This window comes from Lygodium microphyllum, chromosome 21 (assembly GCF_053477565.2).
Source record: "Lygodium microphyllum isolate KBCC chromosome 21, Lygodium_microphyllum_v1.1.10, whole genome shotgun sequence".
In the NCBI taxonomy this organism is placed as follows: Eukaryota; Viridiplantae; Streptophyta; class Polypodiopsida; order Schizaeales; family Lygodiaceae; genus Lygodium; species Lygodium microphyllum.
Window position 1 is genome coordinate 133,108,973 of NC_141155.1, and position 9,392 is coordinate 133,118,364.

The following is a 9,392-nucleotide window of genomic DNA, read 5'->3' on the forward strand; positions in this document are numbered from 1 at the left end:
CAAATATGCAATGTTTTTGGGCCGTTATGTGGGATGGCAAGCCTCTCTCTCTCTCTCTCCTTTTCTAACTTTAATTTTTAATTTTATTTTTAGAAATTAAAAAAGAAAAGATTTTGGGAAGGTGATGAGCACCCACCATGTGGCAAGTTCCCAAAACCTTCTATTAACATATAGCCTAGGTTGTCTCTCTCTCTTTCTCTCTCTCTCTCTCTCTCTCTCTCTCTCTCTCTCTTTCAATTGGATTAAACTTTTTAATTTAAAATTTTCTTTTGATTAAACATCTTTAAATATTTTTTTAAAAAAATTGAACATAAATTTTCACACGCTTTGAGAGAGAGAGAGAGAGAGAGAGAGGAGAAGACGGAGAGAGGAGGGGGAAAAGAGGAAAGAGAATAGTCTTTTTTAAATTAAACATTTTTCTTCACCCCCTTTCCCCTCTCTCTCTCATGTGTAGGGTCTAGGTTCTCTCTCTCTTGTATAGTTAGATTAAAAATTTTAATTTACATTTTTTAAAATTAAAATAAGGAGAAAGAGAGAGAAAGAAAGAGCAAAAAGAAAAAAGAGAGGGAGGGAGGAAGAGAGAGAGGGAAGCAGAGAGAAATAATTATAGAGAGGAAATATAAAATTTAAAAGAGAGAGAGAGAGGAAAAGAAAAAAGGAAAAGAGAGGAGAGAGGGGAGAGAGAGAAGAAAAGGAGAGAGAAAATAAGAAGAGAGAGAATTTAAACACATAGAGAGAATTATAGAGGAAAGATAAAAGTTAAAAGAAAGAGAAAATGAAAAAATTTAAAGAGAGAAAAAGGAAAAAAGAGGAGAGAGAAGGAAAAGAGAGGAGCGGGGGGAGAGAGGAAATAAGAAGAAGAAAGAGGAAAAGAGATGGGAAAAAAGATAAAATAGAAAAGTCTTTGTTTAATTTAAATATTTTTTGAGAGAGAAGAGAGGGGAGAAGAGAGAGAGAATATATAAAATATAAAAGGAGAGGGAGAGAAGAAAAAAATGAAAATTGGGAGAAAGGGAAGAAGAAAAAGGGCAAGAGAGAGAGAGAGAGAGAGAGAGAGAGAGAGAGAGAGAGAATTATATATAGAGAAAAGATAAAATTTACATACTTTAAGAGAGACTAAGGGGGGAAAGAAAGAGAGAGAGAGAGAGAGAGAGAGAGAGAGAGAGAGAGAGAAAGAGAAGATAAGGAGAGAGAGAGAGAGAGAAGAAAAAATATAAAAAGAGAATAAAGAGAGAGAGAGAGAGAGAGAGAGAGAGAGAGAAAGAGAAAGAGAAGAAGAAGAAAAAAAGGAAAAAAGAGGAGAGGGAGAGAAGGAAAAGAGAGGAGAGAGAGGGAGAATAAAAGGAGAGAGAGAGAGAGAGAGAGAGAGAGAGAGAGAGAGAAAGAGAGACGGGAGAGAAAAAGAAAAAATAAACTAAAATAGAAGGCCAGAGAGAGAGAGAGGGAGAATTAGACATAGGGAATTTGGGGGGGAAGAGAGAGAGAGAGAGAGAGAGAGAGAGAAAAGTAAAATGAGAGAGGAAAAAGAGAGAGAGAGAAAGATGAGAAATGGATTGTTGAGCAAAGTTGCCGTACGATACACGACAACTTTGCTCGATGGATGCCTCATTGGCGACCACATGATAGGGTGACTCAAAGTTCTGTGCGTGGAAGGTGTTTAAGATATGGCTCTCATTGGCGACCACATGATAGGGTGACTCAAAGTTCTGTGCGTGGAAGTGTTCTTGAAATGCTTGTACTGAGTATGAAAATAATATAAATGACACCTAAGAGGGGTCATAAGAGAAAAAGTCATTCTCCAGCAAGAAAATAAAAAATGCACATGAGCTAGAGTTATTCACATTAGAACAATTATCTTAAGGATGTGAAATGTTGATACTTTGCTTAACACTTGATTAAGTTGTTAATCAAATGTGCAAATGTGAGGTGCACATGTGATATGCAAGGTAGTTATTAAACAATGTCAGGCCAAGAACCCTCGAGATATTAGTTGGTGCGAAAGACAAAAGTTATACTTGACAAGTACTATGTGGTATCTAGTGACATATTTTGGTCTAGATTATTTTATTAGTCATTAATGTCAATAGTGACATTAGAAACTAGGTATTAATCAATTAGTTAATGTTATTTCATGGCTAATAAATGCTTAGGAATACTTGGTTGATAAATTGGCCTAGCCAATTTAATTATTGGCTAGTCTAGTTACTTTTTTGGCTAAGAATTAATAGTTACATTAATTTTAAAATAATTTAATTAGATAAAAATTACTAGAAAATGTAATTAAAAGATTGCCACTTGGCAAACTCTCCCATGCAAGTGAGAGGAGGCTAGGAGAGAGAGGTGGTTCCAACTAAGGAGGAGGTTGCAAGAGTAGGTCATATGGGGCTCAAGGAATGATGTTGGTCATGGAAATACTTGATGTTGTACTTGTTATAATGCTAATATAGCAAATGCACCCCTTTTTGCAACCACCAGTTTATGATAGCTTGACTCCAAAAGGTTCAGTGATACGAGACCCATGGGAGAAGTTGATATGCCATGCAAGGGCCATGCAAAGCCAATCACACCTTTGATCGGGAAGCTTCGTGTGCGTATGTAGAGTTATGTGGATAGTAAAGAGTCTCTTATTGAACCACTTTAGGGTTGGGATGTATTGCGTGGTATGGCTTATGTCATTGTGTGCATGTAGCGACCTGTGCTAAAGTGATTACTCTTTAGCAAAAGGGCAAGGTCCATACCTTGGATGTCAAATTGAGAGAAGAATCTATAACTACTGTATCAACTATTTTGAAAGTAATGGAAAATCATCTTTTAGTGTACTTGTTATTTGTCAATAATAAAGATAATAATATAAATGCTAAGAATGTGTCTAAGTTGGATAAGGAATGCATGCCATTTCTAAAGAAGTATGTTAATTACTTTTCTCAGTCACTTTCATGACAATTACTACTAGGAAGACATGAAGATCATGCCATAAATTTGATCCCTAATAGCTCTCCAAAGAAGCCATTGTTTTAGGGGAGGTGTATAGCTGAGTGAGAGGAGATAATGAGCCAAGTTAATAATGTATCAGAGGAGGAAGGGTTGATTCAACCTACCTCATCTTCTTTTTTCTCCCTAGAATTATGAGAACAAAAGATGTTTCAATGTGGTGATAGTATCCAGCAATGGCAATAGCTTGTGTGTGCACTAGTGGGAGGACTAGACTACTTGTGTGTAAATAAATTCATCTATTTTTATTTGTATTTGGGCATGAGACATGGAGGTGAAGGAGATGTTGTTGGGGGTTAAGGTGCCTTTGCCTAGCCGCTTGTGTATTACTACATTCACTGTACTCGTGCCTGCACACTGCAGGTGGTGCGCGCCCATCATTGTTAATTCATTCTTTATTCTTTCAGTAGCATTTGAATAAAGGCAAGGCCGGTCACACATTGTGACTGTTGGAGTTCCCACATTGTATGTGTCTCTCTCTCTTGCTCTTGCTCCTTCCACCATAGCTTTTGCTTTCATTTGTACTTCCACTTCAGGGCTCACCTCCCTTCAACTAGTATCAGAGCCTTCTTCATTAAGCTCTTGAGCTTGGTTGGACACATATTTAGCATTCATTTGAATACCTACATCTTGGTCTTCACTTCCTTGGGCACCTGAAAAGGGTTCATCTAATGCATACAAACATGCCTAGAGCTTGGCATTGAAGGCTTTGATTGTTGGCATTGGGTTTGGACTCATATACATTAGTTCCAAGATTGTTATAACAGTCCACAAGTAGTGCTACATTAGCATTTGATGTTTATGCTTGGTTGGCACTAGTTGATGCCATACCTGATTGATGCCCAAATGTCAAGGAATGCTATCATATGTTATGGGAATGATTTTGAGCTGAATTTGGCCCTGTTTTATCTTAGTTTAGTAGTGATTTTACTATTGTAATACACCAAGTTTGAAGCTTATTTGGTCACTTTATGCTTTGCATATTGGTCACACGCATGCTTCCCGGGTGATTTATATGACTACACGGATGTATACGGAGGTTGGCACATATATTGTATTGCTCTGGAATGCCTTTTGAGCTTCGATCAAGCTCCATCTTGATTAGAATTTGATTGACATTGGTCTTCGGTGGCATACTTTCTGATTATGCCTATGGTCTACGCTTGACCCTTCATGCTTTGAAGCATATGCTAGAAATGCATGCTCCTTACATTGTTTGTGTTTGATTGCCACTTGGAGCTTCAATTGGGCTTTCATTTGTATACTTTGGAGCTCTTGGATGCTTATCTGGATTGTCAAAGATTTGACATTGATTGTTACATGATGTCTTATGTATTCCCATGCTATCTTTAAGCTTGGTTGCTCGATTGATCTTTTTGCCAATGGAAGCTTCATAGTGTCTCTGGATATTGCAGAGCTTGTGGGTTATGTAGTTGAGCTTCTTGAGTATATGAGACTAGGATCTCTTACGTGTCTATGCTTTGATAGGTACTTGTCTGGATTGGATGCTTTTGGGCTGATTTGATTCGTCCGGTCATCCTGGCAGTTAGGCATACACCTAGCTTGGCTTACTCTCTGCGTTCTTTATGCCAAGGGTTGTATCCTCTTACTGACATTGATTGCTTTGACGCAATTAGGTGTTTGGCTCATGTCGCTTGGCTGCTACAATGTTTGTTACACACCCCCTTGATGTAGAATTTGATCTGGTAGTCATACTTGACTTTGGATCATTGTTAGCTCATTGTTTACTCTCATTTTCTCCTTGCTGTGATTTATCACAGCAAGTTGTTTTCTGCAGACTATGATGTATTTACTGAGCTTAATCGTGTCATTTTGATGTACTTTTGGTGCTATTTGGTGGGTAGTTGGTCATTTTAGCAATTTCTCTTATTTTCAGCTTGTTTTGGCAATGGTTTTGGCCTGTTTACTGCTAATTACAGTAGCCTGTTTTTTGCATAGTCTACCTTTGTTTGACTCATTATGACTGGTCATCTCAAAGATACGGCTTTGTTTAAAATTGCCAAGTTAAATGGCACCAACTATCTCAAATATGGTAGGTTTTGGTGCAAAGATTATATATTAAGCCACTAAGAAACAAGGGTATTAAACCCAAGAACATGGATGAAGATGACTGGGCTGATTTAGATGCACTATGCAAATCCACTATCATTTTATCACTCTTTGAAGAGGTTCACAATAATATTGTTGTTTATGAAGATCAGAGTGCATGGAATCTATGGGAAAAGATTCAAGAACTTTATGCAAAGCAGTGCCCTGCTTTGCAAATGTATTGGCTTAAACAATTGATGGATCTTCATATGGAGGGGACCCCATTGTCTGCTCACTTTAGCCAGTTCCATTCTATCATAAAGAATCTACTTCAACAAGGTATTGAGTTTTAGGATAATCTACATCCTTTGTTTTTGCTTCACACTTTACCTAAGTCTTGGGATGTATTTTGCACTGCGGTCCGTAGCAACAAACTTGATGGTTGAAATTGAGAAATGTACAGAGTGTTGTTTTGAAGAAATTAACAAGAAAAACAATTATGTTTCTTGTAGTTCACATGCTTTATCTAGTTAGGGGTGGAAGAAGTGGCAAGAAAGATAGTGATCGCCATGGGAAGGACTCTCAAAAGTCATGGTCTAAGTCATGTAGACACAACAAGTCCCGTGGATGTAAGTCTAATCTTACATGCCATTATTGTAGGAAAGCAGGACACATACGGCTGCAGTGCCATAAGATGTATGATGATAAGCACAAAGAAAACGGGAAAGAGAAAGTGCAGGAGAAATCCAATGATTATACTTGCAAAGTACAGCGTAAAGATTAAGGAGATAAATGTCATGCAGCCCGAGGAATACGATGGTGACTACATATTAGCAGTCTCTTTATGTGATGCCTCTCAGTTGATGGAGGCTCAGTCTATGCATGCACAGTGTTGGCTCTTGGATTCAGGTGTGTCTTTTCATGTGACCCCGTACCATGAGTGGTTTCATACCTATTGCAGTGTATCTGGTTCTATGAGCTTAGGTGATGATCGATCTCTTGCTATTGTTGGCATTGGTGATGTCACTCTACAGTTTTCCTCTAGTAGAAATTTTATTCTGCATAATGTATATCATGTACCTGCACTGACTAAAAGCCTTATGTCTATTGGGCAGCTTGATGATGCATGGAGGTTATCATATATGCTTTGGTGATCCTGCATGGAAGATAACTCGTGGTAGGCTTGTTCTTGCAAGAGGTGCCAAGTCTGGTAACTTCTACCCCTTGGTCGTATATGGTACTATTGATCATATTTTGTCAGTGGGTTCTATCCCACATGTATCTCTCTGGCATGCTCGTCTTGGTCATATGTTGATTAAGGGAATGAAAATGCTTAGTGCTTTACAGTATCTTTCACCTTTTAACTACTTGCATTTTGAGTCGTGTGATCACTATTTATATGGCAGGTAGACTAGGAATTCGCATAATAATTTTGGTATTCCACACATGGGTGAGCCTTTGGCTCTTGTGCATTCAGATGTATGTGGACCCATGTCCTATCGGTCATTAGGGAGTATAAATTACTTTGTCACATTTATTGATAATTATTCACGTAAGTTTTGGGCTTCTCCCATAAAGCAGAAATTCAATGTCTTAGCCGTCTTTCAGTGTTGGCTTGCTCTCATAGAGAATCAGTTCGGGCATAGGTTGAAATGCCTAAGGAACGATAATGGGGGTGAGTACATTTCACGTGCCTTTGAGCAATTTTGTGATGAGTGGAGTATTAAGTGTCAATTGACCGCCCCTTACACCCCTCCCCCAGAATGGTATGGCTGAGCGCATGAATAGGACTATCCAGGAGAGGGTCTGCTGTATGCTTAGCTAAGCAAGCTTACCATAGCATTTTTGGGTTGAGGAAGTCTCTACTGCCATGCATCTCATTAACAAGTCGCCTTGTAGTGGTCTTGACTTCCAGGTTGCAGAGGAGGTATGGACAAGAATGCCTCTCTCATATGCTCATTTGCATGTCTTTGGATGTGAGGCCTTTTGCCATGTGCCCAAGGACCAATGCAATAAGCTAGATCTGAAAAATGTGAAATGCATTTTCCTTGGCTATGGAGATGCATGTGAGATGGGTTACTATCTTTAGGATCCACAGGCGTACGAAAAGTCATCCGCAACCATGATGTAGCCTTCCATGAAGACAAGATGCATGGGCAGCCTGAGAAAGTGATTGAAATACACAGGGTTATCTTTTAAGAGGAACTCCCTGCTCCCGCACAGCCAACTAGATAGTTTGCAGCATTAGCCAATGCTCATGGCTAGGATGTTAGACAAGATGTTGGACATGTAGCATATCCTGCCTTGAGGCATTCTACTAGAGAGATAGACAACCTCTTGACCATTATATATGCCCTCCATGGATTATCTCTTGGTTACAGATGCAGGAGAGAATCTCACCTATGATGAGGCTATGCGCACAAGTGATTGTCACTCTTGGGAGAGGGCTATGCAGTCTGAGATTGACTCATTGCATAATAATTATACTTGGGACCTAGTATTTTTTCCTAATGGCAAGAAGGCTTTGCCTTGCAAGTGGGTGTACGAGTTGAAAAGTACCCCTGGCCACCCCAAGCATACAAGGCCAGATTGGTTGCTAAGGGTTTTAAGTAGGAACATGGTGTCAACTTTGATGAAGTCTTTTCTCTTGTGGTCAAGATGACTACTCAACGCTTAGTCCTGGCTTTGGTTGCCCCACTTAACTTGGATCTTTATCAATTGGATGTCAAGACGGATTTCTTACATGGGGATTTGCATGATGAGATATACATGGAGCAACCTAAAGGTTTTGCGGAGCCTAGTAAGGAACACCTAGTGTGCAAAATGAGGAAGAGTCTTATGGTCTAAAGCAGGCACCTAGGCAATGGTACCATCAATTCAATGATTTTATATAGTCACATGCTACAATTAAAGTGCCATGGATCCGTACTTGTATACGAAGAAAGCCTGTGATGGTTCATTATTGATTTTGGTACTCTATGTGGATGACATGCTTTTGGCACGAAAAGCTCATGATGAGTTAGATGCTCTTAAGGCTTAGCTCGAAAAGAGCTTTGAGATGAAAGATCTAGGAGAGGCCTCTCATATACTTGGTATGCGCATTATGCATGACAGGTCTCAAGGACTACTCTATCTATCATCACAGAAGGAGTATATTCATAAAGTCCTTGAGTGCTTTCGTATGCATGATGTGAAGCCTATTGGTTGTCCCAATTGCCTTATCATGTGAAGATATCACATGCCAATTGTCTGCAAACACATTACCAGAAGGTCAAGATGGCCAAGATTCCCTATGCATCTGTAGTGGGCAATCTTATGTATGCCATAATAGCCACCCATCCAAATATTGCTTTTGCAGTTTTGGTGTTGTGGTACATTAAATGGCTACACTTAGAAAGAGGGATTGGGATGTCGCGAAAGGTATCATGAGATACCTGAAGGGAAATACTGATATGTGCATTTGTTATGGCAGCCAGGATATAGGAGTTGTGGGGTATACTGACTTTGACTAAGCAGGACATGTAGATAGTAGGAAGTTCACTTTTGGCTATGTGTTCACTTTTGTTGGAGGTATTGTTTCATGGATGTCCAAAGTGCAAAAATACACGGCCCTCTCCACAATAGAGACTAAGTATGTTGCAGCCACCACTAAGGCTTGCAAGGAGGCCATCTAGTTAAGCCCGTTTGGTTGTTGCTGACCTTGGTATGATAGATACTATCCCACTACATTTGAATTCTCTAAGTACTATCCAGTTAACCGGTGGGTCCTAACCCACAGACCTTAAGCCCCATTAATGCTTGTCTTCCCTTGTTCTTTTGAGATGAGGACATCTCGAGTTCTCTAAGGGGGGAGAGGATGTAATATCCCATTGGGACCCATAACACCCCCCCTCCCCCCCCCCCCCCCCCCCCCGAGCCATTGCATAAAGCACCCCCTTTTAATAATTAAATCAAAATGAAAAAAAAAATCGGCCCCCTCATTGGCAATGCAACCAGCTGGCAGAGGGAGACGGGGAGCTAAACAACAGTCAATGAGGGTGGAGGAGGAGATCATGACGACGAGCCTAGGGATGAGTGAGAGATGACGCGACGAGAGATGGCGAGTTGGAGACTACGGTGGGGATGATGATGATGAGGACAACGATGAAATCGATGGGGGGAGGGGCACACCTGTGCCACCTCCAAACCCCCCCCCCCCCCCCCCCCCCCCCCCCCCAAATTGCAATAAGGAGGAGGGGGCTAGGACATTGCAGGGGGAGAGAGAGAGAGAGAGAGAGAGAGAGAGAGAGAGAGAGAGAGAGAGAGAGAGAGAGAGAGAGAGAGAGAGGAGAGAAGAAGAGAAGGAGTAGAAG